Source organism: Ambystoma mexicanum, chromosome 2q, assembly GCF_040938575.1.
Source record: "Ambystoma mexicanum isolate Mex_15411 chromosome 2q, UKY_AmexF1_1, whole genome shotgun sequence".
Classification (NCBI taxonomy): domain Eukaryota; kingdom Metazoa; phylum Chordata; class Amphibia; order Caudata; family Ambystomatidae; genus Ambystoma; species Ambystoma mexicanum.
Genome location: NC_090924.1, coordinates 994,712,897 through 994,727,126, shown reverse-complemented (window position 1 = coordinate 994,727,126; position 14,230 = coordinate 994,712,897). Strand labels below are relative to the sequence as shown.

At 44.1% G+C, this 14,230-nt stretch overlaps 1 protein-coding gene across 3 annotated transcripts in view; it reads right to left on the bottom strand.

The window, feature by feature from the left end:
* Positions 1–14,230, bottom strand: part of CNTNAP2 (contactin associated protein 2) — a 3,301,953-nt gene that overhangs the window by 1,889,535 nt on the left and 1,398,188 nt on the right. The window lies entirely within an intron of this gene.

The following is a 14,230-nucleotide window of genomic DNA, read 5'->3' as shown; positions in this document are numbered from 1 at the left end:
AATGGCTCAGAGACCACATTGATCGACTTCCTAGTCTATATCAATCTCATTGATCCTAGAATCAAATTCGCAAAGGAGGTAGGCTCCCCAAGCATACATTTTCTGGTCATCTCATTACACCTCTTACCAATGGTTTTCAGACCAACATATACAGAAATCCCACTGACAGGAACAATCCTCTACTCATGTTACATGTTCATCCTCCCAACCTTATGGAATCTCTCTGATGGACAACTGCTTTGACTTAAGGGAATGGTCAGTGACGACGTAGAATGCAGTAGTGAATTCAACACCATGACACGTAGGTTGCTAAAACATGGATATAATGAGGACCAAGTTTTACTATTGAAAGAAAAGGTGTTCAGCATTCCCAGACAGTCTACTCTAACTAAACATAAACCTAGAGACAGCCCTGACTTGACCTTTGTTTCCACATTCTCTACACAGAGTACTACGATTGAGAATATAATATCCAAACATTGGAACATTATTACTGCTTATACTGCTTATACTGCTGATACTGCTGATTCTGCTGATACTGCTGATACTGCTGATACTAGCGTCCAACCACTCTTCACAGAGTGCCATTCACATTTAGACACAGTCACAATCTACGCAACCTCTTATTAGACAGTAAGGTGGCTACAAGGCCATGAAAGGGGAGAGGCAAGAGGACAGGTATATTCTCTTATTTGCATTGTTCGAAATTCAACAGCATTATGAAAAGCGACATTGCACAGGCGAAAAAATCTAATTGAGGGATTTAGCTGCCTGTGACACCACTAGTGTGATTTATGCTAATAAATGGCCATGTAGCATCTTTTCCATGGGACAGACCAAATGATCAGCAAAGGTCAGTTGGAACGAACACTGATCGAACATATGGACAGGCACTACTAATTACCCAGTAACTAGAACACAGACATTAGTTATCTCATATCCCTTTCATAATCCTGCAGGTGAACGTCAGCAACCCACACAAGGGCATCCATCCCAAACTTGACTGCAGAGAAGCCTTCTGGATACACTGCCTCGACTTCCTGGCACCGGAGGAATCAGTGAAGAGCACAGTCTTACCTGCTTCCTATGATTTCGCCATGAATTTTGATTTCTAGTTTCACTCTATATAAATCTATTCCTTTGATCTTCTGTAAATGTGCAAACGTTTAAGTCTGTGTTCAGGACGAAATCTGTGATTTATTTTATCACCCTTTCATGGAGTTGAACGGTGGCACCTTTGATGGTGCATTGTGTAATAACGGTGACATTACTCTGAGTGTTATTTTCTCATTGATTGTTATTTTAAATTTATTTTTACTGCATTTGAGTACTGGCTGGGATACTGGCCAACTTTATTTGCATTAGCGCCCACCCATCCGGTGGTATTACCGTTGGATCACGGGTTGGGCGCTAACCGTTACTCCCCATTCCCCATTGGGTCCATTTGAATTTTCTGCGCAATTACTGTGCAGTAATACTGCCGGCGGTAATTGTGCCGAAAATGGGCATTTTTCCAGCGTGTCTACCCCCAGCTCTGAGCTTGCGGTTAACACGGCAGACTCATGATCGGGTGGACCCCTAAAAGTGGCAGTAACCCCATTACTGCTGCATTTAAGGGCTACTGCCCAACTCATGATGAGGCCCTTTGTCTTACATAATCTTATTTATTCTATAACTGCTGAACCCATATGCATGCATTAGTAATGGCCGAACCCCAAACCCTCACCCATAATGATAGGCTCACAACTTGTTTCAAGTGTTGGCAAACTGCCTTGTGTTATCTTGCCCCGTCTGCCTTATAACGCGGGGGTTCTGGTCCACTGTAATCAAAATACCGGACATGTCTATTTATCCTCCCTCGTAGCCCCAGCGCGGTGGCAAACCTTAAAAGTGTTGAATCGGAAGCCGTCCGCGCCATGCTTGTTTGTGTGCAGCTTCTCCCTCGTTCGCACCGGTTTTGGGGATGATTCTGCGGCATGCGTCTTTGCTTGTTTTGTTTTGGACACACTCGCCGCTCGCTTTTCGTTCTATGCTGAAAATGTTGAAGTTGACAGCGTCTGCGCTGGCCGTTCAGTTGCCGCTTCTTCCTTCGTTAAAGCTGTATTGCAAATGCTTTGAACAGTACAATGTTCGGGAAGGAAAAAGACACGGCGATGTACAGTGAACTTCAAGAATTGCTAAAGAAGCAAGAAGATTTGGAAGACACTGAGTAAACAGTGAACCTCCTGTTTGCTTGGGTCCCCATTCAGGGTCCACAAACAGATTGTGTTTACTCTGAGCATGCTGCTCTCATTTATAGGACCCAGGGAGGCCCTGGGTCTTTGTTGTGTATGTGGTGGCAGCCCCCGGCCGGCTAGCCGACTGTTAGTGGGGGCAGATCTTTGAACCTGGGCCCTGCCTGATGGTTCGCCCTATGATTGCGGCTGCTATCATAGGGCGGCCGGGCTCCGCCGTCCCAGATAAAAAGAGAGAAGCTAAAAGAGATTCAATCAGAGAACTTCTCTGATTGAATCTCTTGTAGCTTAGAAGATGCTGCATTTCCTTTGCCAACATCTTGGGGGCTATGTGGCAAGGAAACAATAGCGTATAGGCCGGCCCGGCTTTCACAGCGGGGCGCATCCCAATTTAGTATATTTATTTCTATAGTAGAGTGCATGGAGCTCATATCTCCACGCACTCTACGTAGCCCCTTTAATTAGAAGCCTGGCGGGGTGCTTCAATGGTGACACTGCCAGTATAAAATGTGCGCAAACAGCGCACTTATTCCCTCCCCTGCCATGGATACAGTAATGTCGTTGGCTGGCAAACAGCCAATGACATTACTGTATCTATGACTGGTGGCTCAGGGTGTGTGCTTGCGCCTGCGCCGCCTTCACACGTCTGTTGACTGTTTCTCTTTCTTTTCTTTCAGCCTGACGACGAGTCAACAACAACACACGAGTGTGCTGCTGCACAGTGACCAGCCCAGCGGCGCCGCAATAAGTACCCCATTGTTTCTTCTCTGTTTGGGCCCGGGGACTCGGGAGTGTTACACTTACACTCACCTCCTCGGGCCCAAACTATGTGGTCCACCACGGCCAAGGCCCAGTCAACACTGAACGACGTGTAGGCCAGGGCCTACACGTAGTGTTGCTGCTGAGCTGACTGCCGTCAACTTGGGGCGAGCCTTGGTGGTAGCGGGCCACCCGCTACCACTGCGGCCTGGGCCTAGACTACTTTGTTTACCCCCGGTCCATGCGTGGCCCAAGGGCCTTGCCTTGGGCCACGCCGGACCGGTACGCAAGCAAGGCCCAGGGCAGGCAGGCGTGCGCTGCTGCTGCTCATACTGCAGCCGTGGTCCGCGACTACTCCCGCATCTGCTAATTGTGCCATTTTATATTTTCGGCATTTTTCGACAAAAAATGCCGAAAATATAAAAGGGGAAATGGCACGCCTCTCCCTGCCAGGGCTCTCCCTGGTGACTTGTGCCGTTTTATATTTTTGACATTTTTTGACGAAAAATGCTGAAAATATAAAACGGCACAATTAGCAGATGCGGGAGTGGTCGTGGGCCGCGGGCTGCTCAGGACCAAAAGGATTGTTTGAGGCAGCCCTAGGAAATGGGGTCAGTGTTGGAGCAATGATTGCATCAGTTTATCTCGCTGAAAGGGCTGCATATTGGATTGGCCAACGTCTTGGCTTTGGATCCCTGTCTGAGGATATGATTGGTTATTTATAACGCACGTAATACCCAGAGGTTTCTAAGTGTGGACCTGGGGATCGAACCTGTGTTGCTCCACTCGGCTTGCTTTTAAAGTGAGCATGGTGCCCCTGAGCTATCCTAGTCCCGAGACAACTTCTCTTGGACTTAATGAACTTGCTCCACACTGATTGGATCCGGTTGATCAGACTGCAATAGAGATGTTGGTCGACAGGCGATTGATTCTCTGGGAAGTCTGTACCAGAGCGCAGGAGAGCAGCGTAAGGGGAGCGCATGTAAGCTGCTAGGCGCACATGCACAGAATATCTCACAAGAGCTCTGTAAGGTGGGTGAAAAATATAGGAAGTGTGAGAAATTCACCTCAGAGGTTACAGGCTTTGATGCAGCACCCAGAGGTCTTTGGTTAGTTGCTCAAATGCGGGGGGCACGGTTTGTCACAGATGTCCTTTTCTTGTTGGTTTAATCTGTTACAGGTGGGGTGGCATGTTTCCCTACTCGGCACTTCTGAAGTCAGAGCCATGTGGCTGGCATCCCCTCAGTAATTAAGCACCAGAACAATTTGCAAGTTCATGGTCCTTACAATGAACATTTGCAGTGAGTAATGTGTGATTAACATGTGGCCCAGGAATGCTTAAAACCCGTCAGTGTGTATTATTTACTGGGCTGCTTCTGTCACGATGCACTGCTGACAGATACACCTCAGACAGCCCAACAATGAATGCAACCAAACATTGCCATCCTCGTGGTAGATGCATCTGCTCCTGTGCGCATGTGCATAAGCAGACCTCAGATGTCTCCCGTGGCCATGCAGTGAGAAGGCCATCGAGTCCTGTTTTTGCTTGGAATTCTGGGACTTGTAGATTTCATACATTTCAAATGGGTAAGAAAGACAATTTCCAGACTCCAAAGGGAAAACGCAAGACTGGTTGTCCTTCTCGTGCACGACCACACGGAAGCTTGAGAGCGAAGTAGAAGAGATGCTCATCCAGTCATTTTTTTCTGTGCATTTTTGTCTTGTGGTATGTTTTTTCCACCAACCATAAATCTGTAACTACAAGTCCCAGAATGCAGAGCAAAAGCAAGGACTAGATGAGCAACTCCAAAACAACATGGCAGATGTTGACGGGTATGTTGTAAGTGCTTGTTTGGTTGCTTGCGAGCATCCCTCTGTTACTCGAGGGCGATGTAATGCGAGGTGGGAATTTCCACACCACCACAGTGGGAGAGCATTACCCCTCAACAGTCACAGGCTGCTTGGGGCAAACATTTTACAGCGTGCATGCAAGTTTGGTTTCTTCCATAGATATTTGCGTACGATTCGTATCAGAGGCGTAGTGAGGGGAACACGAGATCCAGAAGGGGCGATTTCTCTGCCAGTGCAGGTGGCACACATTTCACTTGGGGACTCTCGCAGACTCTTTAGAGAGGATGCGTTTTCTCTACCACGTGAAATGCTAGCAGGGAGCGGGGTAGTCTCTAAGAAGCGCGCGTCCTCCAATGAAAGAATACCCTGCACTTCAGGAGCAGTGGCTGCCTGCCTGGGGCACGGAGGAATGTCATGTTTTCGTGGTACCATTAAGGGTTCAGGCAGGTACTTCCTCCAGAATTCTGCTGTAAGGGATGCCCCAGGGGGGTTGGGGCAGGGTTGTCCCTTTGGAGGCGCAGCTCATCCACCATTGATGTCACATATTTTGCTGCTGAATTGTCAATTGCTAGCATAACCTGAGAACAGTGGGCTAAGTCTGTGAAAAGACATACAATCTTATTGCATAAAAGTACCTCTAGGGACATTAAAAGTGACTGTGTCAGCTGCTTCTGTTTACTTAAGCCCTTGTCCTGTAGGCAACAAGAAGCATGCCCTATAAGGATGAGATAACAGTATCAGGGCAGACATGAGTGAGCGCAGGAAGCTTAGACAGTCAACCTGCCCTCCCTAACTGACAGCTGATATCATTTGCTGATGACGCTTGCTGAGAGCGGTGAGTCTGAAATGCTTGAGTAGTAGCCTGCTGCTCATGCTCTATGGTAGCTTGTGAATGCATGGGTTTTTAATGTTCTGGGAGTGTTTGAGGCACATACAGAGGAGAGCCTTAAGTTGACTGATTAGGTGGGCACCGCGTAGACTCTGCTACTGCTATTGTAATCAACAGCCACAAACTTTCCGTCGATGGACCCCAAATGCCAGGATGACGCAATGGGCCTCATTACGACCCAGGCGGTAAGTTACCGCCTGGGTCGTACCTTTAGCACCATGGCGTAAACTACGTTTACGCCATGGTGGTTGGCGGACTTACCGCCCCATTCCGAGGTTGGCGGGGCGGTAAGTCCTCAATCCCCATTTACCCTTCCCCATTCCCATTTTTGCCCCATAGGGCATAATGGGAGTGGGGAAGGTGTTAATTACGCCACCGTAAATTACGGTGGCGTAATTAACAACAAGGTCCCTTAGCGCCATGGATTTTAACACCTGCTAAAAGCAGGTGTTAAATCCTCCATGGCGCTAAGGGACCTCGGAATCAGGCGGTAAGGGTCGGCGTTGTTTACGCTGCAATAAACCCCTTACCGCCTGGGTCGTAATGAGGCCCAATGACTGTGAAGAGTATGGATGCTACAGTCCAGGCTGGCCATTCAGTCCTACAAGAAAATCATGTTACTGCCGCCATACTCAGCGCATCAACCACCCATCCTGCATGTGCAAAGACCTTTAGGGCCTAATTCACAGAAGCATTTCATAATGGCAAAACCCCATTGGAAAACGTTCTGTGAATCAGGGCCTTAGAGTAAGTGGCTGTATGTGTGAATGCTTCAGATGAGTCTAGTCAGCATGTAAGTCCGTTATCTCTCTCCTTGGAACACAATGTTTAAATGGCTGCGCCCCAGAAGCCACCTGTTATCAGGTATTTCTCTGCAATAAATAGCCTTTTTGAAAGTTAATGAAACACACTTTCCATTTGCAGGCTGCCAGCCACTCCTAGTAAAAGGGCTGGGAATGTGCATACCACGTGTTGCAACTTTGAGCAACTGAAGCATTGGCAACTCAGTGAGGCAGACAGCCATTAGAGGTAGGACAAATGTCGCATTAATTAAGTGGTTGAAAACTAAAGTAATATTTTAGCTTAGTTTCCCCCTTTCAGAAAATGCCTAAAATCCCACCTTAGTAAGAGGATGAACGCATGTGAATGCCAGTAACAGCATGACAAACATATGTTTCCATCATTACCGACTATATAATGAAATTCTTTATGCATACACCATAGTACCAGCTATTCTCAATACAAGCTGCTGTAAAATTCACCATCACACTTGCACACGTAAGAATAGTGTACCACCATTAATATGTAACAACAAATGTTTTGTTCATATTTCGGTTGGTTTTTTGGACAGTAAATTGCACATTTTGTAGGCCATGTTTCCAAAAATTCCGCGGGGGGAGAACCGCCCTGCACCCCCCTTGGGGGAGTGGGCTCACACGTTGCACACGCTCGCTACCGAATTCGCTCTGGGAAATTTACGCCCCACCAGCTTTCAAACTCACCAGCCGCCACTGAGCATTTGAAACATCAAAGAAGGGGCCAACCTTGCATTGAAGACTTTTTAAAAACACCCAACATGTATCCTGATGATAATGCTGTAACTGCATTATTTGTGATCCTGAAGAAGAGGAAATGAACACTGTAACAATGAGAATCAATCAAAAGCTGTAATTGAATCATATCCATGACCAACAAACTGTGTTAATGATATTGGCAGAACACTTTCTTTCACACCAAATGGAACACTGTCAGTCTGCAAATGGTCATGTAAAGCGGATTATAATCCTTAATTTGGAAAGCCTTTTTAACCACCTTCTGGGGTGATACCACCACAAATCCGTGGCAAAAGGATAGCCCTGATTTGAAGGCAGTGCAGTGTTTCACTTGTGCAAAAGTGAAAACATATGTTTGTTTACCTTGTCAAAGAGGTGTGATTAAGCATATTCTTCAGAAGGATTTTCCAACTGTAGGAAAGCCCATGGAAGGTTTGCTGCTCACTAGTCCCTGAAACTCATCAGCAAGCATCTTGGAAAAATGTACATGGCCCAGTTGGACGCATTGATGCTAACTCTGCATGATCAGGCAAGGCAGTCACAAGAACCTTTAAGGTAGTGCTTATGAAAGCTTGCCATAGATTCGCAATGTATGGTCAGACATGGTCTACCACTACATGGTCATCAACTTGATGAGGGGAAGTATAATGAGTTACTAGAAATACTCATTGACTGTGAAGGGAATGAAACTGTCAAAGTGTGGCTGTAGAGAAAGCAAGACTACACCAGTCCAGCAGAACAGAATGAATTAATATGTTCACTGAGCCATGAAATATTCTGTTCCATCACAGTAGACATCAATTCTGTCTCAATGTATTTATGATTTCTTTCTTGTTGATGGTACACTCAAGACTGCTCAGGAAAGCATCTGCCTTTGTTATCTGGCCTCTGCCACAAATCCTGTTAATAGTGTAATGGCTTCAATGACCCCAAGGATACCATGGGTGCTTCTATTGTCAATCTAATTCTGTGCCTCTCTGTATTCTCCTTCCTTTTGCTCTCCTCCGAGGTAAAGTGTCAAATGGAAAAAGAGGTCTGGTGGTATACATCAATAATCAAACCGTTCAATTTATTTTACTCACAAAACTTAATTTATAGACAAGGTTCAATACCAAATAGCATCATTCACATACGCAAAAAGACAGTAAAGACAATATTATCAAAAGGACATATACTAATAACGCATATATACAATTTCACATCATAATTAACGTCCCAGTTTGTTCAAACACATTCCGCAAAATCCTATATAAGTAACTGTGAAAAAGTGCAAATTCCATCAGGCGAGTAGTAGAAAATGTTGACACTTAAGTTCTCTGCGGATTCCAGTATAAACAGGATGGCGTAGGCTTCCTAACTGCTGTGCTACTGTTCGTCCTATCTGGTGACTTTTATCGTTGGATTCCCATAGCCTTTTCCTGACGCTTCCTTGAATTTCTAGATGCTGCCTGGTACAAAGGCGGCTGTCGGATTGCAATCAAACGCAGACCACCAGACCTCTTTTTCCATCTGTCACCATGCATTTGCCTCAGGTTTCTGGGTGTGCAATGCCTGTTCTTCAGTTTCTCCTCCGAGGTGTGACGTTTGATGGACCTGATTAACTGTTTGGAGGATATCATGGAGCCCAGGCTTTCATCAGAGAGAAACAGCCACTAGTTTTATTTATACACTGCAGTGTACATTTTGTGAAAGCTGTGAAGATAACCCTCTGCTACGAAACTCCCTAAATTGGGTTCATGAGCTGAGAATGATATTTTGTAAATCCCTGAAGTACAAAACATTGTTTTCGGATATTGCCCACACAGAAAACAGATCAATTAACAGTAAACAGGTCCACTCAGCCCATCATCCTTCTGAGGTCGATAAAATGAATACCATTGAGTTGGGTAACAATAAACATCTGTAATTTGTCAACAGCGCTAAGATGCCCCTTAAGGGGTGACCCTGCTCTCTACAAATACTCCTGTTATTTTATGGCATATGGAAAATACTGCAACCGACATGCCCTACTAGATGGACAATGACACTGGCTGAAAGTGAAGCTGTTCTTGCACAGTATGAACTCGTCATACAAAGCATTACAAAAAAATAAAAGGAACTGCTGGATAAGTATTATGAAGGGCAAATGGTCTACTGGAACACTTTCTTTAAGGAAAGATGAATATTTGTTTAATACAGATATAGTCATTAATGGAACCACTGAAAAGAAACTTACAGGAGTGCAATTTTGCAGTACCAATCATGTTGAAAATGTTACACTCACACAAGGACCTAATGAGGCTCAGAGATGAGCCAAACCTCCTAGTTTTCGTTCAGCAGGCAGTAGCAATAGGTCAAAAGCTGGATTTAGAACCAACCACACCTTCGTGAAAGGTTTTCAGCATGTATATCTGGTAACTGGGAACAATACAGTGCTAAAACAGCTGAGCCGTTTATTAAAATAGAGTATTTTGAATTCATTTATATTGCTCTTTCTTGGCTACAGCACTGGTTTAGTCAACCAAGATTGCAAGGGTTCTGCCACTTGTTAGATATACTTCACAAATCAGCTAAGGGCAGAAATGGTCTCACTGAGGAAAACATTGAACATTTAAAACAATGTCCAGACTTCACCTCAAAATTGCTATAAGAATAACTGGAAATGTTCCCACACAATTACATATACACTTCTTTGAATTAAGCTGTGAGCTGGTCCCGAGGACTCGGAGGTGATGTCAGGGGACTGTTTGGTGAACTGCAAAGATTTCTTAGTCCGCTAATGATCATCCCTGTAAGTACATGTGAAGCGGAGAGGACTTTCTGTGCCCTTCAGTGGCTAATAATTTGACTGCACTCCACAATATCAGAAGTTTGTTTGAACAGTGTTGCTGTTTGCCATGTGATTCAAAACAGCCTAGATAACATAGCTCTGGACAAGGTTATCTGCCAGTTCATTCTAGCAAATGAATGCTGTCAGGATACAGCTGAACACTGACTTCATCATTGAAATTAAAAAGACACAGATGCTCTATAAATAACAGGGATTGGCAAAACATGATACAGGTGCTTGTAAGCGGCAAAACTAAAAGTATATGAGAAGTGTTGGGTGCTCATAGAGGTAACTCTAGATATCATTCAATCAACCTGATCTCAGCAGGTATATGGATGAGCCATGGAACAAGAAAGGCCAATTAAAGGTAAACCTATGCAGTGGATACCTTTTGAGTTAACATTTGATAAAGCAGTTGAAGTGTTAATGAAAAGGCTTAAACACTCATGAGCACCGGGCCCCCGCAGCCTTTCTAATGTTGTTTTAAAGCAGAATCCGGAGTAATAGTTTCATATTTTGGGGTTACTATTTGAAAAGATCTGCCGTTCATGGTTCATTCCTTTATATTGGAGGCATTCTAATGTAATCCTGGTCTTCAAGAAATCATGCAGGAATATGCCCTCAAATTATCACCTCCTATGCATGCTGGACGTGTCCAGCAAGGTATTTACAAGTCTTTTGCTTAGGGTGCTGCAACGGTGGATAGATACCCAGCATTTGTTGGACACTTTACATACAGGATTTAGAAGTGGTTCTGCCACGATGCACAATATGGTGGTGCATGATACATTAATTCGTAGAACATCTAGGAAAGTAGCTTGCACGCTTTACGTGTTGTACATTGACATAAAATCTGGATTTGACACGGTGAACAGTGCAAAGCTGTGGCAGAAACTGAAGAACTTTGGTATCCCTTTGTGGTTTTTGGAACCCATCAGGCAGTTACATGAGTCAAGCACCGTTTGTGTACAGCCGGATGGTGGAGGGTCTGGTACCTACACCACCCCAACTAACCGTATGCTGAAACAGGGTTGTGTGCTGGCCCCACTACTTTTCAACATATGCATTGTGGACTTGCCTGATTGCCTTCAAAAGGTTAATAGATGCGCCCGAAGGTGGGGGGTGTTCACGTGTGGACTGGCTGTCCTATGTGGATGATATTGTTTCATTAGATCATAGCTATGTAGGTCTGCATAGGGCTGCCAGAGTGCTTTGTGGAAACTGTAGGAGGTCTCCATTGATACTTACTAAGGAGAAAATTGAATTGGTACTAATGTACAAATATCTTGGTCTGGAATTTGGGAATGGACGGCATAAAGAACGAATTGCTGAAAAGAGTAAAAAAGCAATGATACAGACTGCCCGAATAAAGAGATTTGCAAATAACACTTCTGGATATATATTCATGAGGGGATGGAATCCTTACAACTGATAAATGGTTGAAAGTGATAGAGGGAACATTCTGGAAGTCTGTATTAAATGTACCATATTCGGTTCCAATTGAGCTGGTGCGATTGGAATTTGGACCTAGATCACTATCATCTTAAGTACTTAGGAAGAAGGGCAAATTATACATTAAAGCTCTCAAAGATCCCAAATGCCATCTATTGCAACTAATGAGTTAACTTATGAAAAAGATGGATAAGGCGAACAATCTATATCCTTGGGTAAAATTGATATTGGCATTTTTCAAACAAATGAACTGGTCATCCAATTGGTCATTCAATTCCTATCATCTAAAAGTAGAATTCGAGTGCTAGCTGAACAATTGGGACAGTGTATCACATTTTAATCATATGAAATTACACAGAATATACCCTGGTCACTGCGATTTGAGATATAAGGTTTTGCAATCCCAGAAATGTCTGATTAAATGCCCATCCAGTTTACTGGGATGATTTGACATGTTGATGTGGTTTGATCACCTTCCCACATTGTTTTCTCTGGGTTCCAAACTCTGTATTCAACCTGAGCGTTGTACCTGTTTTTTGTTTCAGAAACTGATGTTTATGAGACTGTCCAGCATGTCTTAACATCTTGCAACACATTGATATTGTTGTATGTGAACAACCTTGCACGGTTTGTTCACAATACATCAGCCAAATGAGAGTATGTGTTCTGGTTTTATTGTCTCAACTCTGGTATTATGTCCTTAATACTGGCCTTACACAGTGCATTGAAGATAGTTGAAGCCGAATAATTAAATTAAATCATCATCGGAATTCATTACATCCTAATTATGAAAACGTGAGAAATTGAGTATTGATTTTAGAAATATATTTTAGAATTAGATTTTTAGTATTTTGATGTTTTATTTTCTTTTACTGTTTTCTTTGTTGTGTTTTCTCTTTTAAAAAAGATATGAATTATGCATGGTGGGTGTTTGGGGAATAGTTGTAAGAAACTAAAATCGCATATATTAAATTAAAAGAAAATTGAAATGATCAGATTGTTAATTGAAATTGTGTTGTGTAGAAGTCCCACTAAATACAACAGAAGCCGTACTACACTATCTAAGGCACAATCCATGAATGTTCTGTCAAATAAAAATGTCCTCCCATAAATAGCGGCCGTTAGAATTTCAGATTTTATAATGGAAACACTAAACTTGCAATGGCCTCTAGGTGTTGTCTGTAGCAGCCATGCCCTGGCCGCCAACTTATGCTTTGAGATAATGATTGGTTGAATGAACAATTGTAGCAGTGAAGTGATGTTAGAATGATTTTATTTCAGTATAAAATATATTTATAATTAAAACATGCTTAACAACTATACATTTTATTTGAGGACAATTACAAGAAAGATGCAGGCGTACATGTGACTGAGCTGCATTGCATTTACGCGAGAGACATTACTTGTGAACAAGATGCCCCTGGCTAAACAGGTCTTCATTTCTTACCAAACTGCAGTTACTGGCCCTCATTACGATACCGGCACTAAACCATGGCGCTATTAGCACCATGGTTGGTGCCTGTATCGTAACGTGTCCGCCATGGTGAAATGGGGAAATACCGCCCCATTCCAAGGTTGGCGGGGCGGTATTTCCCCATTTCCCCATGGCCCTTCCCCATTCCCATTTTTGCCCCATAGGGCATAATGGGAATGGCGAAGGCGCTAAGTACGGTACCGCAAATTGCGGTACCGTACTTACCGCAAAGGTCCCTTTGCGGGTTCCTACTTTAACGGCTGGTCTAGACCAGCCGTTAAGGTCGAGTCCCGCAAAGGGACCTCGTAATTAGGCGCTAATGGGTTAACGGCGCCGCAGCCTTTTATGGCGCCGTTAACCCATTAGCGCCTGGGTCGTAATGAGGCCCGCTGTATTGCCAGGTTATAAACGACATTTCTATACAGCGTCTTATGCCAGATTGCCCACTTTAATCAGCCTTTTTTTTTATCAACCACAGAATCAGGAACGGTTGAGTCTGTCCTGTCGTAATCTGCCCCGCAGTGTGTCCTGCAGGCTGAACACAGACACCAAGGATGAAGGGTTAACTCACTGAGCTATCATGCTGGTAGCTGTATAATACAATTACTACAATACACTATATTTTGGTTTGTGCCAGTCCTAAAGTGCCTCCCTTAAACAATGCCATGAAAATGCACTGTGCATACTTTATTCTGTTTGTTGCAGGGAAGGCCTCCTCCTTCACCGTACCCCTTGCTTTATTCTACCTGACACACCCCGTTCCTTCAGACGTTATGTCCCCCCCAACATTTTCAGCAAAATGATTCCTTTGCCGACAGAAAGAAAAACACACACACACGCACCCACACACACACTTTTACGTTCAAGATGTGGGTTATCCAAATTGTTGACAAATTTCATACCGCCACCTTATTTTAACCCCATGGCCCTGGGATTCCTTGACCTCAGACAACTGCAAAAGCTATGTGCAACACATTAGCTGCTCATACAATGCACACAACAGTTGGCAGGTACTACGGGCACACAACAAATTGTCACACCACCCAGCGAGGGTGTAAGCGCCTGTTACTGGAATTCCATTTTGCATTGTAGAGTGTTAGGCTGTCACTCCTCTCCCAGACCTGATCACAATTCCTAACTCTAAGTATGAAAATAGCAGTAGGCAACGAGATTTGATTTCAATACGTTCTGTTAGCCAGTAGTCACAAC